This window comes from Lycorma delicatula, chromosome 9, assembly GCF_047948215.1.
Source record: "Lycorma delicatula isolate Av1 chromosome 9, ASM4794821v1, whole genome shotgun sequence".
Taxonomy (NCBI): Eukaryota; Metazoa; Arthropoda; class Insecta; order Hemiptera; family Fulgoridae; genus Lycorma; species Lycorma delicatula.
Genome location: NC_134463.1, coordinates 34,661,393 through 34,677,747, shown reverse-complemented (window position 1 = coordinate 34,677,747; position 16,355 = coordinate 34,661,393). Strand labels below are relative to the sequence as shown.

The window sequence follows — 16,355 nt, the reverse complement described above, 5'->3', positions numbered from 1 at the left end:
ATTTCTGGAATAGTTTACTTAATTCTTATAATAAAATATTACTTTGTTGTTAACTAATTAAAATAATAAAGAGTTTTAGCGTCTGTAACGTATTTTGATAAAACCGTTATTTTAATTCGTTCTATAAAAACTATCAACAAACTATTAAATCTTTTTATATTATTTTTTTTTTGTCTTCAGTCATTTGACCGGTTTGATGCAGCTCTCCAAGATTCTCTATCTAGTGCTAGTCGTTTCATTTCAGTATACCCTCTACATCCTACATCCCTAACAATTTGTTTTACATATTCCAAACGTGGCCTGCCTACACAATTTTTCCCTTCTACCTATCCTTCCAATATTAAAGCGACTATTCCAGGATGCCTTAGTATGTGGCCTATAAGTCTGTCTCTTCTTTTCACTATATTTTTCCAAATGCTTCTTTCTTCATCTATTTGCCGCAATACCTCTTCATTTGTCACTTTATCCACCCATCTGATTTTTAACATTCTCCTATAGCACCACATTTCAAAAGCTACTAATCTTTATATTATTGTAATTTAAAAACTTTTACTTATTGAGACAATGTATATAGATATTGATTAAAAAGGAGACAATTTTCTTCTTATTTATGACAGTTTATTGAATCCTGTAGAAAAATACAGTAATTTATTTCTTTACAATATATACCACAGTCTTTCTGGGCACATGTAAACCACACGAGGTACAAGTAACAGAATTAAAAAATTACTTTCTTTGAGAATAACGATGTTTACTCTATACATACGGTCCTTGTGGCTAGATTAGAATAAATGTGAATAACTTGTAGGTTTTAATATAGATTGAATCTTGGTTGATCTTACTGAACGAAGAATGTATTAAGTTTAGTCAAAAATACAGAGAGAAATTGACTTTTCACGGCCCCCAAAAATGTAAAAAAATCATACAAATTTCTGAAGCAGTATGTATATATATTGATATGTATTTTGATTAATAGCTCTCGGCTGGCTCAAGATAAATTCTTCGAAAATAGCCCAAAAATTTGTCCATTACGAATATTTGTATAATGTTATAAGCTTTAAGACGATGAAACTGCTTTCTAAACTATTTAAAATGTTTACGTTAACTGGATTTTGTAGATGTGAGGATATTCAAAATTATTTGTAAACTATTTTCACTTCATCCCTTGAAAACCCGTTTATTATTAAAGTTTAAATTTGGCACAAATATTTGGATATATATACCAGTTTTAGCCTGATTTTCGACCCCGTTCGACAAGGGGACATCAAGATACCTATACTTCTTTATTTTTTTTTCTTTGACGGGATATCTAGGGAAGGATAAATTAAGGAACTAATTCATTAATTCAAAATAAACCAAACTTAAGGAACAAACTCGGCCAAAATTAAGAGTCTGATTTAGAAAATACAAATAAACGAAACACTTCATAAATGCCCTATCTTGCTTTACTTTCCTTCTGTTTGCCATTTTGATTTTTTTCAATAAAAATTTGTCTTAAAAACAAATTAATATATTTTAATGAAATTTGGTGCTATACATGTATATATCAATACCTTCTAAAAATAAATAGATTTGAAAATTTTATCTTTGATTATTCCAAAACGGTTTCCATTAAAATGTTTTAATTATTAATAGCTTCTTAAATATGAGTTTTATCGAATAATTTTCTATTCATTGAAATAAACTGCTGCGATATGATTAAAATTGTTAAAGTAGAAAATTATTGTAAAAATTATTCGTAAAAACGGGTACTAAATTGTCAGACGGCATAATTTTCAGTCTGTACCACTACAGGTAACTGTATAAGGTAGTACAAGATTTCACATTTATTAGTTTTCCTTTCATATCATTAAACAGAGCAAAACGCAAGAGATTTAATTAACATATTTTGCTATAAGGGAAACGTACAACGGAATATTAATTATTACATGACGAAACATTACTACATTCGGTACATACTAGTGAAATATCTCCGGAATCTCTACGTACACTGAAAATCGATTTCTCATATTGTTTACTGAATCTTTAATCTAAAATCGATTTCCAAAGTCATTTCCTATTTGCATTTCTTACGTTACTTAAGTGTAATCGATAAAGCCGTTATGGTTGAAAAACCCATAACGGGTTTGTTTGAAATAAAGGTCTATTTCATTTTAAGGTTGTATTTTTTTTAATGAGCCAGCGCCCTTGTACCAGTAGATGGCGCGAAAAACAGGGTGCTGCTCGCGCTATTTTGGGATTTTTTAAAATTTCTGTAACGTTTTTCTGTGGCATATTAGGAGCTACAACGTTTTCATATCTTAAACACAGTACTTTAAAGATAAAAATTTAAATTCGAAAAACTTTTTCACTCAAATTTTGCAATTGATTGTGCAAACTCATGAAAACGAATCAAAGATTGTCAAAAAATTATAACTTCCGGAAAATGCTTTGTAAATTTCGGTCGGATCTTGATTTTCGAACAATCGCTTCAAGATTATACCATAAAAATCTCACAGAAAAATGTTGATATTTGGCAGAGATATTCTGAGTTAAACCCATTTATTTCACATTTTTGAAAAAAAAGCAAATATCCTATTATTCGAAAGCATTTTCCGGCAGTTATCATTTTTTGAAAATCTTTGATTCGTTTTCATGAGTTTGGACAATCAATTGACAAAGTTGAGTGAAAAAGTATTTCGAATTAAAATTTTTTGTCTGTAAAGTGTTAAAGTTTAAGATATGAAAACGTTGTAGCTCTTAATATGCCGCAGAAAAACGTTGCAGAAATTTAAAAAACACTCCAAAATAACGCGAGCAGCAGCCTGTTTTTCACGCCATCTATTGGTATAAGGGCGCTGGCTCATTAAAAAAAATACAACCTTAAAGTGAAATAGACCTTTATTTTAAATAAACCAAAGGGTTTTTCAACCATAACGGCTTCATAGATTCCAATGATTGTAATTGTAATATCTAATGACTACAATTGTTGATGCAACTGTAAATAAAAAGCATTAAAAAAATTTTTTTGAAAGGAATTATTTGTTAATTCATGTATATTTTTATTGTGCAATAATAAAAATTAAAATAAAATATTTAATAAAAAAAGTGATTCCGGCCAGGATCGAACTGGCGACCTTCTGCGTGTAAAGCAGATGTGATAACCACTACACCACGGAACCCACATGCCGGACGAATGTGCAGGTAGTATATGGAGAGAATAACAAAGAAACCGAAAAATTACAGTAATAAAACGCTGATAAAAAAGTCAGAGCAGAGTCATCCCCATCGCCATTACACCGTCTGCACTGAATTTTAAGAAAATTGACAGTTATCTTTAGAATTCATTAACAGCATTTCATAATTTATAGGTGCATTCACTTCCGCTGCAGCCACAACCACATATTTTTTTTTTAACTTCTGGAACCGTTAGGTTTGTTTCAGAGAATGAGATGAATAACAATTTTTGTAGCGTGTAAAAATGCTATGTCTGACCGGGATTCGAACCCGGGACCTCCGGATGAAAGGTCGATTTTAAATTGGAAAATTAATATTGATAATAAATTTTTTGATAGGATGGGAATAATATTTAGTTAATATTTTCCCAATTTATAAAATCAAAATAAATTTTAGATTCAGATTCAATATTCTTGTAAACATAATGTATGATCAAAATTAGCGATTACAAGTTTAATTGTCTATAGCAGCATATATCGCTAGAGCCGGGAAAGTAAAATATAATATAACATATCATGGTTTAATTTGAGACAATAATATTTTCTTTGAAACAATAATTTTCAACTTTTATTACCGCTTAAGGGAGTGGGTAGTTGGAGAATTCTGAAATTTTACGCTCTATTCTAGCATCAAGACAGTTGTTTAGCATTATTGCTGATAATTTTTTTTTTAACTTCCATTTGATCTCAACTTAATGTATTTTAATAGTTTTTTACTGGATTTAAAAAAATATATATTTTTTAAATCCAGTAAAATAAAAAAATCCAATAATAATAAATAAATAAATAATATAAATAAAAAAATACGTTAAAATAATTTGTATACAATACTGCTTGCGTATTCGCTCTCCAATTTTTTAACCTAGATTGTCTGACGTGTTCGAAATCTAGAAATTATTAATTTACTAGCATGTACCCTGCCACGCTTCGCTGTGGCACATTGTGGTTGCATGGATGAGAAATGAGAAACAAAACAAAACATACGTTTCATAGAAGTTTAATTTTGCAATACTTGTGGATGTACAATATTTTTTTGTTTTTCCACTGTCTGCGTAGATATAAAGGCTATCTGGCTTGTCGACTCGGGAACACGCAACATACAGTAGTCCATGCGAGAAGCAATCCGCATCTAAATATAAACCACACAATTCTAAAGATTGACCTTGAGCTTTATTGATTGTGATTGCAAATGCCAATCGAATTGGGAATTGCAATCTTTTAAATTAAAACGGTGTATCGGTCGGGATTATGGGTATTCGAAGAATGAGGACATCTTCACCTGTGAAAGGCCCAGTTAAAATCGTTGCTTCCACTACGTTTTCATCAATTTCTTAACTGCAAGTCGCGTGCCGTTGCAGAGTTTTGGCTGATTAATATTCCGCAACAGGATAATTGGCACACCTATTTTCAATTTTAATATGTGTGGTGGCATCCCTGGCAGATCAAGTGAGTTTAAAAATTCCGTTGGATAATTAACTGGACACGCATATTCGTAGTCAACTGAAATGTACGTTACGTGTCGCCACAGTGTTGAATATTTCAGGCAAGCATTTATTTCGTCTGCTGGTGTCGATCGAGAAATTTCAGGCAATGTTTGCCTAAAATCTCCTGCGAGCAATAGCAAAGCATTCCCGAATGGTTGAACGTTTCCACGCAAATCTCGTAACGATCGATCAAGAGCTTTAAGCGATTTTTTATGTGCCATCGTGCATTCATCCCAAACAATGAGTTTACATTTTTGTAATACTTTTCCCATACAGAATGCTTTGGAAATATTGCACGTGGGAGTCTCGATGATTTGCATGTTTAATGGCAACTTCAGAGCTGAATGCGCAGTACTTCCATCTGGTAACAATGTCGCAGCTATTCCAGACGAAGCAAGAGCTAAGGCTATGTTATTTTTTGATCGAACCGTTGCTAGAATCAATCTAATGAGGAATGTTTTCCCAGTTCCTCCTGGCGCATCCAAGAAGACGGTCCTCCCAACTCCGTCATTTATCATTTGCATTATGCGATCATAAATGCCTTTATGTTCCCGCGTTAATTTGGGAATGTTTGATTGGATATATGACTGAAGATCACCAATGTTGTAACTCTGTTCACGGTGTAAATGCACATCAAATGAAGCAATCGCAGCTCGGGTGGGTGCTGGCATTCCCAATTGACTAAGAACTTTATTTGCATTAGCTAAGCACTTGTCTTCAATATTTATCAATGCTTCGTTGTAAATGCCTTCCGTAAATTCAGACAAAAGTGAATATTTAACCTAACAAAGGATTTTTTGGTCATTATATAGGGATATTAGTTTCTGTGTATTTGGTTCGACTTTTTTTGTTTGCATAGTCTTAAGTCTATCTGGACTATAAGAAAGTTGGGTGTTTTAACTTATTTACTGTAAGTCATCCTTCTTGGTGGATTTTCTTTTTGTTTTGGTGTTTTTTTCTTTTTTTTAATAAAATACAGATGTTTTAGCTGTTAAATATAATTCAAAGAAATTTGGTCGTTGTGTTTGACAGCGGCCATTTTGCATTGATCTGATTGGTTTTCCTTTGTTTACATTTCTAAATTAAAAATGTACAAATTAAAAATAGATAAATAGATTTATTAAAAATAGATGAAAACAATCTTTGATGCGGGTTATATATCGTGCTAAAATTTGAGCTCAATCGGTGCAGAACATTCTGAGTTTTTGTTACGTACACAAATGAACTTAACATTTTTATATATATAGATATCTTACGTAATACATATACCTAAAGATCAATCCATCCAGAAGTTATTAAATTGAAATATTTTCCAAATTCTCTTGGCATATTTTCAAAATTTCGAATGGCCTAAAATATAATCACGGCGAAGGAAGACCATCTTCCGAAACATTAAAGACCAAATTCCAAATCTTTTTCTCATTAAAGATTATAATTTTTATATTATAAATGTTTTATTTTAGTAAACCTCCTTTATATTATTAAAGAAATTTTAAATCGCTAAGGAATTTAAGTATAGCATAATTTTATATCTCTCATTCTTTTTTTTTTTTTGTCTTCAGTCATTTGACTGGTTTGATGCAGCTCTCCAAGATTCCCTATCTAGTGCTAGTCGTTTCATTTCAATATACCCTCTACATCCTACATCCCTAACAATTTGTTTTACATATTCCAAACGTGGCCTGCCTACACAATTTTTCCCTTCTACCTATCCTTCCAATATTAAAGCGACTATTCCAGGATGCCTTAGTATGTGGCCTATAAGTCTGTATCTTCTTTTCACTATATTTTTCCAAATGCTTCTTTCTTCATCTATTCGCCGCAATACCTCCTCATTTGTCACTTTATCCACCCATCTGATTTTTAACATTCTCCTATAGCACCACATTTCAAAAGCTTCTAACCTTTTCTTCTCAGATACTCCGATCGTCCAAGTTTCACTTCCATATAAAGCGACACTCCAAACATACACTTTCAAAAATCTTTTCCTGACATTTAAATTAATTTTTGATGTAAACAACTTACATTTCTTACTGAAGGCTCGTTTAGCTTGTGCTATTCGGCATTTTATATCGCTCCTGCTTCGTCCATCTTTAGTAATTCTACTTCCCAAATAACAAAATTCTTCTACCTCCATAATCTTTTCTCCTCCTATTTTCACATTCAGCGGTCCATCTTTGTTATTTCTACTACATTTCATTACTTTTGTTTTGTTCTTGTTTATTTTCATGCGATAGTTCTTGCGTAGGACTTCATCTATGCCGTTCATTGTTTCTTCTAAATCCTTTTTATTCTCGGCTAGAATTACTATATCATCAGCAAATCGTAGCATCTTTATCTTTTCACCTTGTACTGTTACTCCGAATCTAAATTGTTCTTTAACATCATTAACTGCTAGTTCCATGTAAAGATTAAAAAGTAACGGAGATAGGGAACATCCTTGTCGGACTCCCTTTCTTATTATGGCTTCTTTCTTATGTTCTTCAATTGCTACTGTTGCTGTTTGGTTCCTGTACATGTTAGCAATTGTTCTTCTATCTCTGTATTTGAACCCCAATTTTTTTAAAATGCTGAACATTTTATTCCAGTTTACGTTATCGAATGCCTTTTCTAGGTCTATAAACGCCAAGTATGTTGGTTTGTTTTTCTTTAATCTTCCTTCTACTATTAATCTGAGGCCTAAAATTGCTTCCCTTGTCCCTATACTTTTCCTGAAACCAAATTGGTCTTCTCCTAACACTTCCTCCACTCTCCTCTCAATTCTTCTGTATAGAATTCTAGTTAAGATTTTTGATGCATGACTAGTTAAACTAATTGTTCTGTATTCTTCACACTTATCTGCCCCTGATTTCTTTGGTATCATTACTATAACACTTTTTTTGAAGTCTGACGGAAATTCCCCTTTTTCATAAATATTACACACCAGTTTGTATAATCTATCAATCGCCTCCTCCCCTGCACTGCGCAGTAATTCTACAGGTATTCCGTCTATTCCAGGAGCCTTTCTGCCATTTAAATCTTTTAATGCTCTCTTAAATTCAGATCTCAGTATTGTTTCTCCCATTTCATCCTCCTCAACTTCCTCTTCTTCCTCTATAAAACCATTTTCTAATTCATTTCCTCCGTATAACTCTTCAATATATTCCACCCATCTATCGACTTTACCTTTCGTATTATATATAGGTGTACCATCTTTGTTTAACACATTATAAGATTTTAATTTATGTACCCCAAAATTTTCCTTAACTTTCCTGTATGCTCCGTCTATTTTACCAATGTTCATTTCTCTTTCCACTTCTGAACACTTTTCTTTAATCCACTCTTCTTTCGCCAGTTTGCACTTCCTGTTTATAGCATTTCTTAATTGCCGATAGTTCCTTTTACTTTCTTCATCACTAGCATTCTTATATTTTCTACGTTCATCCATCAGCTGTAATATATCGTCTGAAACCCAAGGTTTTCTACCAGTTCTCTTTATTCCGCCTAAGTTCGCTCATTTTCTCTCATTCTAACAAATAAATTCTATTTCTACTGTTTAATTAACAAATACATCCATGTACTTAATATATCCACAGAATTACGATTAATATTAGGTTATATATTTTAGAATTGGATATAAATATATTAGATGAAAGATTCACAGATTATTTATCTGAGACAATAAAATACGCAATGATATATCCAAAAACATATTAAACAATTTTTAAAGATTGAGTAAGTAAACAAAATTTTCAAAATAATATATTAAAAAAAAATTATATGCCATGTAGTAAGATAATCATAACATCAAACTTTTCTTGAAAAATGGATTAATTTTTCTTAGATTCAAATTTTTGATCCACAACAAAAAACAACATTTAAGTTTGTTAAAAAAAATCTGATGTGGACACCACGTGACTTCCTTGTAGTTCTATTAAATTACTTATACACATTTTTAAAAGTACATAAAATTTTATTTCACTAATAACTTCACAGGTTAATAATTATTAGATCAATGTGTATTAAAATTAAATGAAAAAAAGTTAAAAAAAAGGAAAGTTAAAAAAAAAGTTAAAAAGGAAAAGGAAGTCGAATTCAAACCGATATGCCTTCCCCATGTAAGTTCAAAATTAAAAATACGTAGTATTTAACATTTTTGTAAGATCGAAATACTTCAATAATTAAAATTTTATTTGGCTATAACTCTGGAACCAATGGAAATAAGTATAATAATACGACTTATGGTATTTCATTGAAAAGCTATCAATGAGGACTTATTAATGCAGTTAAGAAAAAATCAAAATCAAACTTTTTGGAATTTTGGGCTTTTTTGGACACTTTTGTTCCAGTTGATTGCAATCAAAAACGAAGGTGCACAACTAGATGTTAAAACAATCCTAAATCCAAAATTTCGTACCTACAGATGTCGCATAGAAACTAATCAAAATAGGTTCAGGGATGGTCAAACTGGATATTTCAGTTGAAATCTGAAAACCGAAATTTTTCGCGATCACAATATTTCTTTTACAAGAAAGTAAAAATAATGTAAGGTATTAAGTAAAGTATATTATTGTTTTGAAATTATATAAAATTAAACAAACATATTTATCTTATAAATAGTTCAAATATTATAATTCTTTAAACTGTTATTTTTCATAAATAATTAATAAAATGGTAGCAGAGAAGACTGAAAAAAGGTTCAGCAAAAAGATTAAATAGAAATTCTTTCTTTTTCTATTAGAAAATCTTATTATTTTACAGCACATTTATATTTATTTATTTTCTTTCTTTATACTACACTCACCGAAGTTGAGTGTATTACATTTTAATCGGAACAACCTCACATAGAATGTATGTGAGAATACTTTTACTTGAAGTAAAACTGAAAATCTTTTATTGGAAATGTATTTTTTTTTTTAACTAAGGTTTTTCTTGCACACGTAATTATTTAAATTAATTGTTCTTACGATTTCTGGACCTTTTTACAGGACTGCACGGCTTAATCTTTTCCAATAATGAAATAAACGAGTTGTAAAATAATTTTAATAAAAATAAAAAGTTGTATATAATTAGTATATTTAAGTTTAATTAGATGAGGTGTGCGAACGAAGCGAGCTTTGTTTTTGTATGGTTAGGTTATGTTGATCGTTGTACGATTTGTCAGTTCCCGGAATCAGCAAAATTTTACCAAATATAACCTTCCCTTCCTAAATTCGTCTTATTAACATATCGTATTTTTGAGTATTTAGTAATTAATATTTATACTACAGTTGTTATTTTAATACCTGAATTATAGGATAAAAATTTAAACAGTGCAGTACTGTACTGAAAAATATCGGGTTTTTTGTCCTACAGAAATATCAAAATTCTTTTATGAACGGATACGTGTAGCAAAAAATTACCGTCCGGATGAAGACTCATATTCCACTATATAAAAATAATTCTAAACTTTCGTTTTAATATAAATTATGTCTAAAATTCCCACTATACAGTTTAACATGACTAACCGCGAGTGGTATTGTCTCGATCTTTTATCCGGAGGTCCCCGGTTCGAATCCCGGTCAGGCGTGACATTTTCACACGCTAAAAAAATTGTGATTCTTTTCATCATCTGAAAAAACAATACCTAACGGTTCAAGAGGTTAAAAAAAAAATATATGGGTGTGGGCTGCAGCGCAAATGAATGCGCCTAAATTGTGAAATGCTGTTAATGAATTCTAAAGATAACCGTCAATTTTCTTAAATTCAGTACAGACGGTGTAACGGCGGTGGGGATGATTCTGCTCTGACTTTTTTATCATCGTTTTCTAAATGTAATTTTTCTGTTTCTTTGTTATTCTCCATATACTACCTGCACATTCGATAAACGTGTGGGTTCCGTGGTGTAGTGGTTATCACATCTGCTTTACACGCAGAAGGTCGCCAGTTCGATCCTGGCCGGAATCACATTTTTATTAAATATTTTATTTTAATTTTTATTATTGCACAATAACAATATGCATGAATTTATAAATAATTCCTTTAAAAAAATTTGTTTTTTCTTTAATGCTGTTATATACAGTCGCATCAACAATTACAGTTATTAGCGTCTTAAGTTACACTACATGATCATAAACAACAAAAATAAATAATAAAGAAACAGGAACAATAAAAAATAAACATATACTGTAATAAACAATAAAGAATAAACATATTAAATAATTGTTATTAATTAAATGGAACTAATATTAATGTATTCTTTCCGTTTGTAAATGAACTTCTATTCTGCATGTAAAATTATAGTACATAATATTATTTTAATTTGTGAGTTCACAACGCTCCCAGTTGGAATAAAATTAGATATTATATAAATTATAAGCAATGTTAGAGGTGTTCTTGTTTAAGAGCGCTATGATGAAATAAACAATTGTCAGTTTCTTTCATCCCTAGACTGTTAATTTATTACTATCCGTCCGTCCATACTATCATTTTACGTATCAAACAAAAGGCGAGTTTGTATGGGTACATCAAATTACAACATTCGTGAACACCTTTCATTTTCCTCATTGTTAAAAATGTTCAGAATTGTTAACTTATGAACTCTTATACTCATGTATCCGCATTTGTCGCAAAAATACGTAGAAAACCAACCTGAGCTGACTTTGAAATAGCAGTCGGCTGATAGATTTGTCACATAAGCAATACCTTTATGTGTCAAACAGATGGGTACATACTGCGATTTATACGTCTATGGTGTTTATTATATGTGTATTGTAGCATCATGTATTGTAATATTATTTATTTACTTCTGTTAATTATATTAAAATTTAAGGATAATTTTAAAAGGTATTTAATATTAAAGAACACTGTTTTAAATGAAAAGCTGTAAAATTTTGAAATTTATTTCCAAACTAATAATTGTGAATTTACATGTGATACGTTAAAATTTTTTTTTTGTATTTTTTAATCGTTGAAGCCAGTCATTCCGTGTCCAAAAATCATTTGTTAACGATCCATAATTAAAGCCAGATAAATCTGTAACAAAAAAAAAAAAAAAAGAATAGATATCATTTTAAATTTATATTATAATTTTGCAAAGATATTTCCTAATAAATAACTATCCGATAGTTATACTTCACATTTAAACTTTTTATAACTAACTGTTAAAATATATTAAAAAAGTAGACATTTGAAAAAAAAGAATAACTGTGTGTTGTAATACTATTACACTATTAAATTTTTAATTGGAATTTATAAACGTTTATTAATTTTATTTATTTCACTTAGAATATATATTAAAAAATCCCTTTCGGCACGCCGGAAGGCGGATGTAGATTTCATCGGTGCTAAGTAGGGGTTAAAAAAGAATTTTACCTTAAACTTAAAAAACCTTCAAATTTACTCAATACGACAATGGTTGCAAGTAAAAAAAGCTTCACATGTTTAGCATACGACAAGCCCATCTTACAACTCCACAAAACATTTGGTCATCTCTTGCGGTAAGGGTTAGTCATATCAAAAATTGTTTCAGACAAAGGTTTTAGGTAATGTTTAGAGGACTAACGACCACTTAAAACCGATTAGATACTGTGCTTATTAAGGGAAATATGATTTTTTTTGTATTCAAAACCCCATTTGTTCCATCCTCTTGGCCAATGGTTGGTGATATTAAAAATCTTTACTCAGATATATTTTAGGCCTTTATCCAAAAATAATAGGAACTTTAAAAGAATTCGATGGTTTACTTAATAAGAAAGTTATAGCGATTTTTTGTTTTTTCGAAAAAGCCCTCCCGTTTCCACCCCGATGGTCCAATTTTGGCCCTTAACAAACTCGACCGAGAATTCGGAACGAGTTATTTTTAAGAAACAATTTGAAAGTGATTGGAGCAAAATTACGGCAGTTATCGTGTTCACAAGAAAGTGAAATATTAACGTTTGAGCTGACGTTGGTTTTGGGATCTGGGGATGTGAAACGCGAAGATATGTCGAAATTTTTTGGAAGTCGAATCATGGTACCCATTACAATAGGTAGCTTTCTTATGAAATCTACCTAAGACATTGATAACATATTTATGATTTTTCCCTGGTTTTGTGTTGAGTAAAAAAATCTCCCCCATTATTTTCAAAATTTTTTTACACTTATCATAAACGTTTTCATTAATGATTAAAAATTCACCATATAAAATTTAAAACCAATAAAACATTTAAATCAAATAAAATCCAGAATGAAATGAAACCAAATGAATTACCATATATATATACATTGTAAAATACACCATTATAAGGTAATAATAAAACAACTCACAGATATTTTGGACTATTGAACAAAAAAATTATTACATTAAAAAAACAAAAATTATAAAATTAGGCTTTCACCCTGATAATGCCTGATTAAGAAAAAATAATTAAAAGTTTTACTTCGACAAATTAAAACAGTAATTTTTTTGTGAATTCTTTATTGTCCCTTCTCCATCATAAATAAGAATAAATAGTTTTTCACTGTGATACTCATTGTATTAATTCTAAAATACATTTTGTATAATTTTCCATAAACCTATATATACACTGAATCGGTATAAAATAAAAAATAAGACAAATTCTTCTTTTATTTGTATTCTCAATTTAGAGAAAAACATAAAATAACAAATTTGTAAAAAAAAAAGAAAAAACATAAAAAGTTAAACATTTTTAAAACTCCAATATTTAGTGATTGGGCGTTTATTTTTAAATAAATAACTCCGTAGTTGAATTATTTCCAGTGTTGTATTATCTCTTACGGTAATATTTTTCATGATCTTAAAAACATGAAATATTAATTATAATTTTCATTTCGGACAATAGGTTTTATAATATTATATTTTTCATTGTCTTTCTTTTTGTTGAATCTATACTTCGTTATGTAAACTTAACCATAAAAGTCTATTATTAAGAATTAAATAATTCATGACTTACAACCTAAAGAAAAATGTGTGTCAGCACACACACACACACGCGCGCGCGTTTTTGGTATATTTTTAACATCATCTCTAACCATATGATTATATTTTTATTCAATTCCTATTTGAAAAAAAAAATTAATTCAATTATAAAGTAATATTTTATGTCATTACTTTTATTTATTTATTTATCTAATAAAACGAAAAACGTACCAGAGTGAGCCGACAACGGCGATGTTGATGCAGTTCCTTTCCTTGCCCATTGTTGAGTTTTGAGTTTGTTGTTGCTACTTCAATAGTAACCTAAAAAAGTAAACACATCAAACATTATTAAAATAAAAATTTAAGAACACGAAGTAATTGTTCGGCTAATTTAGAAAAATATAATTTAAGTACGTTAGTTAAAAAATCTAATGGATCGTTGAGTAATTTATCAATAATGGTAAAGAAAAAAACAATTGTAAAACGTGTGAAGAAAAATAATTCTGTGGTATACATTAATCAAAGCAATGGCTTTATTTTTTTTAGAATAAATATTGTTATTCAATACTGTTTTTTTTTTTTTTTTTTTTTTTTTTTAGTTACCATCGCAGTTTCATAACCAGAAACAAATGACAACATTAGAAATTTTAATTCACAAAAATATCGTACAAAATAACTCAAATTTATTATTTCAAACAAATTTACATAGCTCATTTTAATATTTATGATAGATATTTTATCAGGTAACTCTGGTAAAGCTTGGGTAATTAATATATAATTTAGTCATCATGTTTGAGAATTTAAGAATAAAAAAAACCGCATTAACTTATTAACAAATTTACCAAAAAAATTCATTTCATTAAAATTTTTTTTTAAGAAAACATAGTTTATATATTTTTAAAACATATATTTTTATTTAAAAATTATTATTAAATCAAAACATTCTTAAACAAATTAATATATACAAATCAAATTTAATAATAAAAAGATCTTTAAAAAATAATTTATTTTGTAAATTCAATACTAATGTAAAACATAAAAAATTTAACATGTAAAAAAACAGTACAGCTACTATGAGAAAGATAGTTATTTTATTTAGTAATTTTTAAATGTTTAGATTACTTACCAAATAAATATCAATATAACTACTTTATTCAAAAATTGAGCTTATATACAAAATATTCATGTCGTATCATATTAAATTGACAAATAAGAGCAGTTGTTTATAATCATGTGACACTATAGTGTGATGTGTTACAAAGTTTCAAGTATACGAGTGTCGCTGATAAATAATACAAATTCGTTATGCATTGTTATATTTTTATTTTTAATTAATGTTATAATAACGTATTAATTTCTATGTTTGTAATCAATAATAATAGTTAATTTTGTTTTTTATTTTGATTGTTCCAAAATTAATTTTATTATTAAAATATTTCTACATATATTAAATACATAGTAACAAAGAAGTATCTACCACATTTATGTAATGTTTTGCCTATTATTAACACATTAATATTTAACAGAGGGAAATTAATATGTACGTTAAATTAATATCTACGTTGTATGGTCTACAAAATGTGGACCCACCAGGACATTTTGTATTTCTAGCAATTTTGGGTTCCCCTGAAACAAAAAATTTAAAATGTTTACTTACATTTTGCTTTATTTCACTCGCTTGCGTGTTATTGTTGTATAAACTATGTACGTATTTGTATAAATATATTTTCGACTTATTTATGACTCGATAACTATTTAATCTACAAACATAAAATTTCATATCGTAGGTTTTATGCTGTAGTGTAGATTCTATTAAACTTTGGTGAAATAATTGTTATAGTGAGTAGGAGATTATCAAATATTTCAAAGGGACCATATAAAAATTTTGCACTTATGATATTTTGATTTATTAAAAATAGTAAATATTAATGAAATTATATTGTTAAAAGGTTTAATATGTATATTTATTTGATAAATCTTTCTACTCTAATCAGTTTTGAATAAATCTAACTTTATTACTGTTTTAACGCATTATTAAAAAATAAATTAAAAAATTTGGTAACCACATGATTTCCTTGTACGCCTCTTAAATTACATATACACATTTTTTTTTAAATGAAAAGTTCATAAAATTTTATATCATTAATAACTTCTGAGATTTTCTAATTTTTTTTTTATTGTTATTATGAAATTATTATTTATTGTAAAACCTTTTTACAGTCAAGTTTAATAATTAATAATAAAAAAATCAATAATTTTTTTTTTAAATTTAAGTGAAAAAAACATTAAAAAAGGAGATAAAGTCTGATTCGAACCGACGTGCTTTCCTCTTATAAGATCCAAATATTTCATTATTTAACATTTTATTTGGCAACACCTCTGGAACCAATGAAAATAAGTACCATTTATGATACATCGTTAAAACGCTCTCAGTGATGGATTATGCAGTTAAGAAAAAAACCAGAATCCAAATTTTTGGGATTTTGGGTTTTTTTTGGACATTTTTGGTCCGGTTGATTGCAATTAAAAGGGGAGATGCACAACTAGATGTTGCAACAGTCCTAAATCCAACATTTAAACATCCTACGGCTAATCGTTTTTTGTTTATGCGAGAACAAACGTACGTACGTACTGACGTCACGCCGAAACTAATCAAAATGGATTCAGGGATGGTCAAAATGGACATTTCCGTTGAAATCTGAAAACCGTTATTTTTCGCGATCACAATACTATCTTTACTTCGTACAAGGAAGTAAAAAGAGAAAGTTTTCAACTCGG

General features: G+C 29.1%; 2 long non-coding RNA genes and 2 other non-coding genes across 7 annotated transcripts in view; 2 read left to right on the top strand and 2 right to left on the bottom strand.

Annotated features, from left to right (window-relative positions):
* The window catches only part of LOC142329661 (uncharacterized), a 145,038-nt gene that overhangs the window by 75,111 nt on the left and 53,572 nt on the right, over positions 1-16,355 (top strand). The gene's annotated exons all lie outside the window — the stretch shown is intronic.
* On the bottom strand, positions 3,089-3,161 carry TRNAV-UAC (transfer RNA valine (anticodon UAC)). The gene has a single exon. It is a non-coding gene; the product is annotated as a tRNA-Val (tRNA).
* TRNAV-UAC (transfer RNA valine (anticodon UAC)) lies at positions 10,552-10,624 on the top strand. Its single transcript has one exon. It is a non-coding gene; the product is annotated as a tRNA-Val (tRNA).
* On the bottom strand, positions 11,527-14,693 carry LOC142330766 (uncharacterized). The gene is made up of 2 exons (XR_012757827.1): positions 13,809-14,693; positions 11,527-11,692 (listed from the first exon to the last, which is right to left on the bottom strand). It is a non-coding gene; the product is annotated as an uncharacterized LOC142330766 (long non-coding RNA).